This window comes from Castor canadensis, chromosome 6, assembly GCF_047511655.1.
Source record: "Castor canadensis chromosome 6, mCasCan1.hap1v2, whole genome shotgun sequence".
In the NCBI taxonomy this organism is placed as follows: Eukaryota; Metazoa; Chordata; class Mammalia; order Rodentia; family Castoridae; genus Castor; species Castor canadensis.
In genome coordinates this window covers 167715775-167730213 of record NC_133391.1, presented here as the reverse complement: position 1 = coordinate 167730213, position 14439 = coordinate 167715775, and the positions used below count along the sequence as shown (strand labels likewise).

The following is a 14439-nucleotide window of genomic DNA, read 5'->3' as shown; positions in this document are numbered from 1 at the left end:
TTTCAGCTTAAGGATTTACGTGAAGAACTTTTTACCATTTTGAATTGATATAGTACAAGCTGAGAAACTGGAAGCTAGTTTTAATCTTCTGCAGGTGGATATCCAGTTTTCCCAGCAACATTTGATGAAAAGGCTGCCTTTTCTCTAATGCACATTTTGGGCTCCTTTGTCAAAAATCAGATGCTTTAGTTGCATGGATTTGTGTCAGGATCTTCTATTTTATTCCCTTGGTCTTCATGTCTATTTTGTGCCAGTACCATGCTGTTTTTAGGACTATGGCTCTGTAGGATAGTTTGAAGTTGGGTATTGTGATACCTCCAGCATTGGTATTTTTGCTCAGGAGTGATTTGCCTATTTGAGGACTTTTGGGCTTCCATGTGGACCTCAGGATTGACTTTACTGTCTTGGTGAATAATGCCATTGGAAGTTTGACAGGTATTGCATTGGATACATAGATTGCTTTTGGCAGTATAACCATTTTCACAATATTGATTATGTTGATCCATGAGCATGGGCTGTCCTTTTGTCTTCTAATATCCTTACTGATGTCTTTGTTTAGTAATTTATAATTGTAACTGTATAGGTCTTTCACCTCCTTCAGTAAATTTATTCCTAGGCTTTTAAATTTTTTTGAAGTTATTACAAATGATACTGTTTTCCTGAGATCTTTCTCAGACCATCCATTGTTTTTGTAAAAGAAATGTTACTAATTTTTGTGTATTGATTTGCATCCTGCTGCTTTGCTGAACGTGTTTATGAGATCTTAGAGTTTTTATTGTCTTTCAGGTATAAGATCATATCATCTTCAAATAGGAATAATTTGATTTCTTCCTTCCCTTTTATTTCTTTCTTCTCTTTTATTGCTCTGGCTAGGAATTCTAGTACTATTTTGAATAAGAGTGGGGAGATTTGACTAACATTATGTCTTAAGTTCTCAAATACTTTTGGAATAGAAATGACAATACTGTGTGTTGACTTTCAAGTTTATTTTGGCAGTACGGGAATTTGAACTCACATTCTCATGCTTGCTAGACATACACTCTACCACTAAACCACTCATTCAGCTCAACTTCCGAATTTTTACATGGATTTCTTCCAAACATTTATCTCCTTATTTTTGCATTTTATATACTTAAAATTTTATTTTTTATCAGAAAATGTTAATTGCACCAAATGTTTGGTTTTCATTGTGACATTGTTAAACATGCATAAAATGTACTTTGGTCATGTTCATTTAGCCATTACTCACCCTTGTTCCCTTCTTCCCCAATAGTCACCCTTCTACTTTCACATTTTCTTTATAAATCAGTCTGCTTATGAGAGAAAACAGATGATATTTGTCATTCTGGGTCTGGCTTATATTCCTTAATAAAATGATCTCCAGTTCCATCCATTTTCTTACAAATGGCATGATTTTGTTGTTTTTTTATGAATAAATAATACTCCATTTTGTATTTACTCCATTTTTTCTTTATCCACTCGTCTGTTCATGGGCACCAAGACTGATTCCATAACTTTGCTATTGTGTATAGTGCCAAACTTTGCTCAGAAAAATGGGTATGCACATATTAGAGGCTTAAATTGGAACCCCTGTGTCTCACTCTGTACAAAATTAAATTCTTAATGGGTCTTTGAAACTTTGGAACTCCTAGAGGAAAGTTTAGGGAAAACATTTGAAGATACAAGCACAGGAAACAACTTCTTGAACAGACTCCAACAGCTCAGAAAACAAGGGCAAGAATTGATTTTCAAGTTGAAAATCTCCTGCACAGCAAAGAAAACAATGATCAGAGTGAAGAGACAGCTTGTAAAATGGAGGAAATATTTTTGTGTTGTTATTGCACAATATTGCTTTTAATTCTACATGTTTTACTAACTAGCTAGCTAACTGTGAGTTCACTTTCATCCTTTTCTAAAAATTTTTTTAGCCATGATTCTCTTTGCATATTAAATGTTCCTTTTGGAATTGAATTTTCTCCCTCTCAAAGCAAAACTTCAGTATTTCTTCTACTAAGTCTTTGCTGATAATAAGCTCTTCTTAGATTTTTCTAAAAGTTTCATCATTTCAACATGGTTGTTGAATGACAGTTAACTAAAAATAAAAATCTATGTTAACTTATTTTCAGCATTTGAAGTTCTCATGACATTATCTTCTGCATTTAACTCCTCCTGTTATAAAGCATGCTGATATTTCTTTTTCCTTTTTTGTCTTGAGAATCCTATTTTGTATTATTTATACTATGAAAGCCTCATGTTTTCAAATGAAAAACATCACATATTACTGTTATATCACTTTTTATATTCCATGTTCATGTTATTTTATAGTCATCAATATTTACTTTTTATTTCTTAAAGTGTATTATTAGCACAAATTAATCATATAGGGCTTTTCATTGTGACATTTCCATATGTGTTTACAATTTACCTTGATTCGATTCACCCCCGCCATCATTCTCCCTCATCTCCCACCCCCTTCTTAAAACAATTTCACTCAGTTGCTTTATTTGATTTCCATGCTAGTAAATGAGTACATGGACTCTGGCCATATTCCCACTCGTTCACCCTCTCGGCCCCCCTCCCCTCCTGTTTCAAATTCCGTCCTTCATTTTTTAAATTGTATATTCTTCCAAGGAGTTTTGCCACATAGATTGTACATTAATCAGATTAACTCCCTCTATTATTGTTTTTGTTTCATCTTTTTGCTAGATTTTAGAATTTGCTCCCCTAATTTTTTTATAATCTAGTGAATTTATAATGAAACTATTAAAGCTAAAATTATGCTATAGACTGAATACGTATTTCCTCCCCAAATTCTTAAGTTGAAATCTAATCACCAATGTGATAATATTTCCAGGTGAGGCTTTTGGGAGGCAATGAGATTATGAGGGAGGATCTGCAATGAATGTAATTATTTCCCTTTGAAAGGAAACACAGAAAGCTCCCTACCCCTCTGCTATGTGAGGATATAAGTAGAAGACCCCACATGTGAACAAGGTAGTTGGACCTCTCCAGACATTGTATCTACCGAGTCTTGATCTTGAACTCTAGGTATCACAACTGTGAGAACTATATTTTTGTTATTTATAAGCCACCTATAATATTTTGCTGTAACAATCCAAATGGATTAAGACAGAAAATCAGTACTGAGAAGTGAAGTACTGCTGCAACAAATACCTAAAAGTGTGGATGTAGCTTTGGAACTGAGTAATGGGTCCCAAAGGACTTGAATCAAGAAAACAGATCTAGCCAGATGGCAACTCAGCTTATACTTTGAACTTGGACCCCACACTCCAGTCGCTAGAATGATAAGAAATTAAGCCACATGGTCTGCCACACTTTGCATATAAGCCTGAACTAAGACCCTTCCACAACTACACATTTGCAAAATGTGTATAATATACTGTAATAAGTGTGTTTAATAAGTGTGTATAATAAGTGTGTAATAAGTGTGTTGTTTAAGTGTGTTCTTTGTCCAGATGATTACCTTTTGTGGATATTCTCAAGGGGCGATGGATATTTTGATGATTGGTAATAAACTGGGGAATTATTTAAATTTGGGAAGCATCATTGGTATGTATAATTTGGCAGTCTTTTATTCTAATTACCTAATGGCTAGTCATCCTGATGTTGATGCACAGGTGTAGGTCCAAAGATTGTATTGTGATGTGAAGTTGTTACCTGTTGTCTGAGGTTGCAAAGATTTGAGGAATAAGGGAGCACTCAGTTGAAATAAATGGAGTCAGAAGGCAGCCTGGCAAATTTTTCTAATAATGGATAAAATTGTAAGTAGATAATTTTATTTCCAACAATGCTAATAAAAGCAGAATTCATCTCCTGATAGGCTGATGCTTCATAATTTGCATACTGTAATATGCTGTTTTCAAAAGTGGAAATCTATCTAATATTTTATCAATTTTTGTATTTGTATTATGCAACATGTAACTGTTCTAAAGTATGTTTGTGTGTGAAGTGGCATGTCTGTTTAAGGTAGAATCAATTGCAAATGAAATAAACTGTGGGCAATTATCCTAAAGGAAGCTTTTCAAATGAGTGTCATTTTGTCCCCATGCCCCACCTAGGGACAACTGACAATATCTACATATAGATTTAGTTATTACAACTGGCATCTAGTGGTTGGAGTTCAAGGATGCCCCTAAATATCCTGCAATATGCTGGATAAAACAAAGAATTATCTGGCCCAAGTGTCAATAGTATCAAGGTTGAGGAACCCTGTACAGTGGAATAAATAAACTATCTTCTAAAATATTATCACTGAATCTATTACAAAATCATTGCCATATAAAAAGTTAATTTATTAGGAAATATCCAAATATATCCATTGATCATTAATTGCTAACTATAGTGCATTATTTATTTCTGCATTGTGTGAAATTTGCAATACTTACAAGTTTTAAAGAATTTATAATTTTTCTTGTTCTAAATACATACTGACTTTCATATTTAATTCTGTAATTACCACTTTGAATTCTTTTCAAAAGTACACCCTCAAAGTTAAAATCCTATAAAATCTGAGTAAAATCCTAAAAAATCCAATAAAATCTGAATATATTCCTGGTTTTTAATGTGCCTAATCCATTTCTTTTATATTTACTATTAGTTGTAAATGTGGACTCATTCATTAGTTCTAGAATACTAATAAATGCATCAGTCTACTAAGTAATATGTCATCTAACCTTTTTTTGGTTTTCAAGCAATTATTTATTTGCTAATGGAATCTTTGTTTGATAGTTGGTCTGGAATCAGCTCAGTGACTCCTGGGTCACGTGTGATTACAGTTATTTGTGAGGTTACATAGGCTGAATAGCTAAGCAGGTGGTATAAATATGCCTGGAATATGGTGCTAGTGGCCAGTGGGGCACTTTTCCTCTGTGTCTCCCAAACATGGGCACTCAGATGAAATTCTTCACAGTGAAGTCTCAGGGCAATTAGATATGGTAACTCTATTTGTTCTAGTCTCACTTTTGATAAACTGTCCTTATATTTTCTATCACTGTCTCTGAGCTGAATCCTGGATAATTTCTTCAATTATAGCTTTGAATCTACCAATTCTTACTCTTATATTCAAATTTTTAATATTGTCACTGCATTTTTAACCTTGGCGACATTATTAATTTCTAGACATATTGCCTATCTTTTCAGGTGTTCCCATTCTTTCTTGATAATGTTTACTCTTTCATATTCCATTTTGTAGTTTAAAAATATTTTTCTAGATTTACTTTACACTTAATATGTGAAAATTTCATTACCTAAAACTCTTAAGTGGTTTCTGTTTTTATTATTTCTGATTCTCACTAATGGCTTCTCTTTGCTTTTTTATTGTCTTTATTATGATCATACAAAAACATCACTGAAAATCTCTCCACAGAAGATTCGTTTATCTCCTAACATTCAGGGCATTGCTTACCTGTATCAGGTGTTCAAACTAATATGAGTCCATATGATGAGGAAATTTTAGGGGAAAATCTATTTTGTTTTTCTGCCCAGAGATAGAAAAATGTTTAATCTCTCTTTCTGAAAGTTTGGCTTCTTTTTCTTCCTGAAATATTTCCTTTCATAGAGGGTACAATTCCCTATGAGTGGTCTCAGCTCCAAGTCCCCAATTTGCAGGCCAAAGATATGTCACCTGCATTATGAGGCAGTTCAAATTCCAGTCCCTTAATTATGATGTCACAGAATGGCTGCAGTAATTGTACCCTCAAGTTACCACAGCTTGTTTCCAGCTCCCTATGCAGTTTTGATTCCAGATAGTTTTTTTCTATTTCCTTAACTATAAACTTAAAATCCCCATTTGAATATTTTCCCCAGCATTTCAGGAAAGTTTTCTGGATATTTCCTTTGTCACATTGCTAGAAATAGCAGTTTTAAAAATTATATTTATGTAGGAGGCATTTTTTAGTATAAAATATTAAGGTCTATTGGAACTAAAAGTCAGTTCTGAATTACTGTTAATATAATATGAGAAAATACTGTGAAATGTCATCACTGTTTTCATCTAGGTACTTTGTCTTTAAGGAACTTCTGGGTTGGCTTTGTCTATTTTATCACTCCTAAAATATTAGCTACAAAATAAATATTTGAAAATGTTTTCTTTACAGTAATGAATATTCATTGCATGAATTTTGGAAATTACAAAAATTATGAATGAATTTTAAAAGTAACTGTGTATTGCTCATCTTTATGTAGCTTTATGTAGATTCTTTTCATAAACATATTACCTCAGTGCAAGCATTTTTATGCTGCTAAATTCAACTAGCACTTTTATTAATTAATTGAATGCATGCCCCTTAGTTGCTAAGCATATTTTGTTATTGAGCATTCTAAAAATATATTTTAGGTGAACATAGTCAATCTAGCCAGGAATGCTCAGAGGAAGAAGAGTTTCAGAGTCATATTTCTGTTGTTATTACAATGTTGCTGAAAACAGAATTAAAAAAATACACCACCTTACACTTCCTTCTGTATATACATTAAGCAAGGCATGATGCCCCGTTTCAATGTTTGGCATAACCAAAAATACTTCTTTTTATTTTTTATAAAACTTGGATTAGAATACCATGTATAGAATATAATTTTATAGATTATATGGTGATTACGTTAATTTTAGATGCAAGACCTCTATTTTACAATTAATATAAATAGTTAAAAGTACAGCATTTCTTTATGTTTTTTTAACTATGTGGATTTTTATCCCAAGTGCCTTGATGTAACTACCAACACTGATTTAAAATCACTATGATTTGAAAAACTTCTATACCATTTAGTTTGAAAGAAAAAACAAAAAAAAAAACAACTTTAATTTGGAATTTATCCAAATGACTCTCCATATGTTTTAGTAACCCACATCAAGTTACACTATTCAAAGCCCCAAGTGAAATTCTACATTCTTGTACTTTACTCTGGACATGAAGAGTCAGTTCTGTTAGGTGTCTCATCTGTGTCTTTTCTTTCACAAAGAAGAGCAATTGGCCTTTATGTACACCCAGGTGAAGGTGGGCAATGTGAGAAGATGTCTTCAGGTATGGGGCTGGGGATGGGTCTCTGGGATGATCTGGGAGAAGCTACTTGGCAAAAGGTAACTCACTAATCCCAGTAGGCGCAGCCTGTTGGTGGTTGCTGCCAACTGTATATACCCCTCGCCATGGGGATGTCCTGGGGCTCCTTGAAATCTGCCTATGTGGACTACCTGACATCTTCACCCACATCCTCCACCACCATAAAAAGTTGGGCCACCAGTCCCATAGAGGCCAAGAGGAAAGCTAGTACCAGGAGAGGCCCAGCCTGAGCACAAGGAAGCTTCCAAGAGGGAAAAAGAGAACAAAATCAGTAGGGGAGCTGAGCCATGTCCAGAGGCTCAAGGTAGGCTTCCATCTGTGTCTGACTTTCTGTCCTCTTTCCAGGAGGCACTTGAGGAAGTGAGGAAGAAAGGCACATTTCCACCTCCTGGGTCCTACCCTGCTCCCAGGCTGAAGCAGGCCTCCAAGAAGAGGGGAGGTTTCAGAGAGGTAAAGTACCCGAACTGAATCTTCCAGCACTGGCTAAAGTGTTTATAATTTGACAGTGTTTTTATCCTACTGAATCTGAAATAAAAGAGTAACCTTGAAAACATTTCTCCATTTTTATTTACTCATATATTTCATTATCACAGGATACAATATGTAATTGTTTAGCAAAACTTTTGGCTGTCAATTTTAATTCAGAAACAAGAATGTGGCTTGTCTGAAAATGACCTGAAACCTTTTCATTACTGCTAGGGACTGGAAAGGCTTTGAGGACTCATACAAGCTTCCTTGCAAACAATGGGAGAGAAGTAATCTATATTATGGGGCGAAGAGACGGTAAAAAGAAAATAAAAAATATTACTGAGTGCACATGATTTTCAATAAATGATTAATAGACTGCATTGTGTTTAATGATCTAGAAGGTGAGACCTTCTAGAAAAAAAAAAAAAAACCAAAAAAAAGCAAAACCTCTGCATGATATTGTATAGTGTAAAGTACAACAGGTTATTTAATGAACTTCTATTTTATCTTTGCTATGCAATAAAGCTAGAGTTGATTTGTTATTTATTTATTTATAGGTTGATTCATCCATTTATTCAACAAACTTGTGTGAGTGCCAAGGCGAGTATGTACCGGTTTCTTCTAGGAGAGTGGCGAGGAAGATGGAAATCCCACGTGATGGAATTTCTTCTGTAGGATGGAGACCTCCAGGTATTATTGTGAGTAGACAGCTATTGCAAATTCCTAGCAGGGGAGCTGGTGTATTAAAGAGTATACACTTTTAATTTGTTGTTAGATACTGTTAAATTGCCCACCAAAATGATCGCCTCTGTTGATAAACCTAAATCCATCAACCACATAAGAAATTATTTGCTTCTCTGTGTTTTGTCTACATTGTTACTTATACACGTATTTTTTAACTTTGATTAATTTAATTCCTTGAACTAACTGATAAAGTCTCAATCTCAAATGTCCCCTGAGGGCTCAAGGTTAAAGACTTAGTTCCCAGCCAAGGAATATTGAAAGGTGTTGAAACTGAGAGTCGGGTTCTAGTGTGGGATCATCGCAAGTCTTTGAAAGTGATAGCAAGGCCCTGGCTCCTTCCTCTTCTTCTCTTTTCCAATCTGGCAGTGAGGAAGCAGTTTTGCTTCTCTATGTGCTCCCCAGTGGGATGTGCTGTCTTGACATTGGCCCAAAACCAATGAGGTCAATTGAACCTGGGCTGAAACCTTTAAAACTATGGACTAAAATAAGCCTCTACTCTTTGTAAGTTGATTGTCCTCAAAATGTATCACAGGAACAGAAAGCTGACTTACTAGCCTCTCAGTGTTATTTTGTATTGATTTTATTTGCTATGAGTAAATTTTGATATCATTTCCTGAATTTGATCATCACGTTAATCTTTCTGTGTTGTAACTATTCCTACTCTTTGGACTCATGTCTTTTTTTCTCTTACTGGACTGTTCATTTTTCCCTATTGTCTTTTATTGAATTTTTATTTTTTCCCCTATTTTCTGTTTTCATTCTAATTTTTCAGTCTTGCTGAGAAAAGCCTCCCCCATTTCACATTTATAAGTACTCCTTGTAATTATAGTTAATTTTATAAACTTAAATCCTATAGAAACCATTTTCCCTTTTAAACAGCAAGCACACTTTCTAAGTACCAGGAAATAAAGTTTTCTCCTGCTGATTTGAATAGCCATTTTCAAATATTCTAAATTTCCTTTTGTGTTTGCATTTGTTTCCATTAAATTGTTCTGTTTATTCTTACCTAGTTCCAAATATAGTTTTGTAGTTTCACAATATCCACATATGTATTCTTCTCCTAACACATTTTAAAAGATCATTTGAAAATTCTCATTTAGAAATGACTTAGATTTTTTAAACTGTTATAAAAATAAGAGTTCCTTTATAGCTTCCCCAAGCTTTTCTAATGTTAGAAGTTTAAAAAACTGTAGTATAGTTGATAAAAATTGATATAATACTATTAGCTAGGCTATAGTCTTTATTCAAATTTTAATCACTTATTCAAATTTACTTATCTAAATTACAATTTTGGATCCATGTTGCATTTATATGTCTTGGCTCCTAAGACTCTGTCATCAGCTGTTCCTTTATTCTTCATGACCTTGACACCCTTCTGGAGTGCTAGTTATCTTATTGGATGTCTCTAAATTTAGATTTGTTTAAACTATCCTGATGATTAAATTCAGATTATGTACTTTATGAATAAATGCTATGAAGTGATGTCTATCCTTCTCAGTGTATAATGTCTGGAATAACATGGTGCCACTTTCTACACCTTATTTGGTGGTGCTTCCCTAAATCAAGTACTCCAATCTGATTGTTTTTTCCTTCCTCATTCATAATATTTTGTGGCACTAGGAAGAACTGAGTTCAAGGCCAGCATGAACTACATAGTGAGGCACTGTCTCAAAACACAAATGAAAACAAAAAACTTAAGGGGAATTGCTTTGAGAAAATGTCCTGATTCTTGTACTACATTAATCCACTAAATTTAGACTCTATTCATGGTTCTACAACAATTATTACTGTTGCATTTATGAAATGGTATTTTTTTTTTGGTCAGGATTGTGCTTTTAGATTTTAATTTTCTCAGACAAGTGCAACAATGAAGCAAAAAACAGATTTGGGAATTTTGGTTGGGGAGCACTTTGGTTGACTGGACACATCCATGCTAGTAACAATCATATTTCAGATTGTGAGTAAATGTAACAGTTTGGATTTTAAACGTCCCCCAAGACCATATGTGAAAGGTTTGATTGGCAGTCAATAGTGCTATTGCGAGGTGGTGGAACCTTTAGCAATCGGGAGCTAAGTGAAGGAAGTACCAGTGAAACCACAAGCCAAAATAAGCTTTTCCTTCTTATAAGCTGACTAATTTAGGTATTTTCTCACAGTGACAGAAAGCAGATTCCAAAGTATATTTCAATGGCCTCCTTAAAAGAGTGGGTTTTTTTTTTTTTTGCCTTTTTGGTTTGTTTGTTTTAGTACATCTGCCTTAATAAAGGTAGTTTGGTATCTAGAATTATTTGTTATTTTTGCGTTTTTTATAGACATTGCTGGTGAATTACTTTCTGATTTGGCCAATGAGTTCATAAACTAACTCTTTGAAAAACATTGTTGGTGTCTTCCTCTTAGAAGTAGAACTTTTAGATAGTAAAATAATTGAAATTTCATGTTCTGAAAAACTTATTATTGTTCAAAATATGTCAAGCATTTCTCCTTGTATCAACAACAGTCCGTTAGATAAAAAGTTACAAACTTTTGGATCTGTCATCTTTACAATTTGCTTTCACTTTATTGGCTTAAGAAGTCTGCTAGGCAGCACTTGCCAGTCTGAAACTTAAATATATGTTTCAAATCTAATTATTTGTCTGAATGACTTTATACAAGTGTTATTTTTGAACATCATTCAAAATGTTCTAAAATATGTTTCCCTTAAAATTTAACTGATATAAAAGACAAATATGGGTACATTTTGCAGAATATTTTTCAAATGGAAAGACAATGAGATACTTTGTTTGATGGAATAAGAGACTAAGTCACTGACAATAGTACAGATTTCCAGCTCACAGTGTGTTCTTAAAAAACCAACACCAACAATTTTTTTCCTACTCTTCCATATTAAGTAATAATTTTTTCATTTTTTTATTATTGTTGTACTAGGTGTGCATTGTGACATTTACAAAAGTTCTTACAATCTATCATAGTTGTATTCACCCCCTCCATCATTCTCCTGTATACAGTTTTTAATCACAGTATTTACGTTGTACATCTGAGAACGGTCTTAAAATAATGTTTGTGTCAATGCCTTAGTTTGTGCACATTTGCCCTCATACATTTATAACTATACTGATTAATATCTGAATGTTTGTTAATTTTTTTCTTGGCCTCTGGATAAGAGTTGGAACAGAGTGCCCCTCTTCCAACCCTCAGTTTTGTTGTAAACATGCAGCTTAAATGAAGCAATGTTTTGTGTATTAGCTGACTGATAGATAGTTTAGATTTCTTTGTTAAAAGAGTAACAAAATCTTCCTTGATCAATACAGCTACTAACCTCTTTCCCTGTCTCATATCAATACTTGAAATCTCTACACTAACTATCCAGATCAAAAGTAGGCAGTTTGCACATTCACCACATTGTTAGGATACTTCCAAAGAAAAGGACCAGGAATTCAGCCACAAAATCAACAAATAGTCAAGTATAAGTTGTGGGTCATCCATTTAGGGGATCTGCTGAAAGGAAAAGTTTAGATTAGGAGTTCCTAAATGTATTGACCTCAGAATTACTTTATACTCTAAACAATAATGAGAATGCAAACAACTTTTGTTTAGATGGTTTACATCTATCAATATTTACCATAGAAGCAATTAATATTGAGAAATTATAGAATCCTTATGCATTAATCCTTTTAAAATTATCAAGAGTAATCCATTGTATGTTAAGGAAAATAACTTCTTTTTATGGAAGACAACCATGCTTTATACAATTAAAAACTACATTGCGAAGATGGGCATTATTTTAGTTTTGAAAATCTTTGTAATACCTGCCTTCACATGCGGTGTCTGGATTTTCATAGCTGCTTTCTACATTCAGTGTGCTGTGACAACACATAGCCTGCAGAAAACTCTCTACCTGCAAGAGTATGAGACTGAAGAAATCAGCTATAGGCTTAAGGAAATATTGTTACTGTGCCAATCACACACAAAATGTACAGAGGAGTGTGCTATGGTCAGATGTTTGTGTTTACTCAAAATTCATAATAAAATCCTAACTCTCAAGGTGGTGGTACTGGGAAGTGGTGTCTTTTGAGAGGCATTTACTGCTCTTCTAATGGGATTGGTGTCCCTGTAAAAGAGTCCTGAGGCATCTCTTTTGCTCTTTTTACTAAGGGAGGATGGAGCAAAAGGCACCATCTATAAACCAAAAGGCAGATCCTCACCAGACACTAAATTGTCCTGCACCTCTAAAATGGATTTCCCACCCTCAAGAACTATGAGAAAATAAATTTCTATTGGTTATAAGCCACTTCATTTCTGATATTTTATTTTAGTACCCCAAATGGACTAAGATAGGCCTACTGATTCAAATCATTAGCTACCAACTTGGGAGAATGAGCAGGATGAATAAGCAGAAGGCAATCCTCAGAGACAAATAAAAAATAGGTGCTTTTATTTATATAAAACATTGACTATGTTGTCATGAATGTTTAATATGTGTAATACATGTATACATGTATGTATATATCTATGTGTATACTAGCAATGCATAATGTTAAGTATGCCATTTAACTCCTTCCCCCAATAAAAAACTAAACCAGTGCACAGATGCCTATCATTGCACAGTATTGTCTTAACAATGAAGAATCTGTGGGGAACATTGACCTCTAGAGGTTAACACTGGCTAACTGGGTATAATAGTTTTTATTACTACATAACAATTTACCACCAACTTGATGGCTTAACAACAGTTCTTTACTATCTCACTGTTTTGTATGTCTGAAACCTGGCACGGTGTGCATGGATTCTCTGCTGTGGATATCACAAGGTTGAAATCCAAGCCGAGTTAAGTTCTTATCTGGAGGCTCTGGGGAAGGATCTGATTCAAAGATCTTTCTTGCAACTAGCAAATTTATTTCCTTGTGGCTGTAAGGCTGAGCTTCCCATGCTCTTACTAGCTATGAGACTGGGGTTTCCTGCCTACATAACGTTCTCTGTCCCTCCATGTGACCCCCCATTGTCAAAGGCAACAGTGAAGAGTTTTCTTGCGAAGACTCTCTCCAAATTCTATTCTCTCTGCCACCAGATGCAGAAAGTGATTTACTTTTAAAGGGCTCATGTGATTTGGACATATCCACATAGATGATTGAATTTCCTTTTCCTGCTGTCACTTTTGTCACATAATTATCATCACTGGCTTGGTACTTCATCTTACCTGTAGGTTCTACCCACATATTCAAAGAGGAAGAAGTTACATATGCTATGCACACTGGGGTCATTTCAGATTTTGTCTACCACACTAAATTAGGGAGTCTGACAAGCATAAAGTGGTAGAGAACCTCTACAATGGCCTCCAAGGACCTCCATGCTTGTACTCATGTCCTGAGGCAATCTCTTTCCCTCAAGTGAGCTAACCAGTGACTCACATCTAATAGCTAGAATATGGGAAAAAAGTGTAAGATGAACCCTGAATAAAACTTTGTACATTTTCTCAAAAGTCACATTGGCAAAGCTTATTTTAGAAATATCACTCTGTGAAGGCAACTGTGATTGTGTGGTGACAGACTGTGGGTAAATACTTGTCTTTGTCTCACAATACAAACTTGAATAATATTTATCACATACTCACCACACCATGGCTGGACAACAGAACCAATGCAGAGTATCAAGAAAGGACTGGATGCTCCAAGACTGAAAGAAGAAAGGTACTTGTTAGTAGAGAAGAGATAGAAAGTATATAGGAGTGGAGATGGTAGACTTGGGGATAAGGAGAATGCAGCAGGAGTATAGGAATTGCAAAAGAACTTGTGATGCACTTAGTTCTTAATCACTGGCAATCTGAACTTATGGATGGTTATTCTTTATTGAGAATATCTACAAGTTTTCTTTTCTGACAAGGCTGAACCAAAATAATAGTCATGAATTTCCCTGAGATTTCATCAACATTAAATTAATAATAAGCTACATGGTGCTTTCATACACATTTCCTCAGGCTTCTGAAACTGCTGAGGGGAGTTTGTTGCTTTAAAGTTTTATATAGTAGAGTAAAACCTAAAATTAAACTCCTGATTTAATAAAAAGCAAGAATAGCAGAGTTCCAGATACACTTGATTGTGTGCAAAAAAATCTATTTTATTTGCTTCAGTGTATTTCTGTCTTATGAAACCTGACTTTT

At 34.4% G+C, this 14439-nt stretch overlaps 1 long non-coding RNA gene across 1 annotated transcript in view; it reads left to right on the top strand.

Moving 5' to 3' along the window:
* The window catches only part of LOC141423944 (uncharacterized), a 38642-nt gene extending 30416 nt beyond the window's left edge, over window positions 1-8226 (top strand). Inside the window, exons 3-4 of the long non-coding RNA XR_012448710.1 lie at window positions 7419-7523; window positions 8099-8226. This is a non-coding gene — a long non-coding RNA (uncharacterized lncRNA). The remainder of the gene's footprint in view (window positions 1-7418; window positions 7524-8098) is intronic.
* Window positions 8227-14439: the final 6213 nt, after the last annotated feature.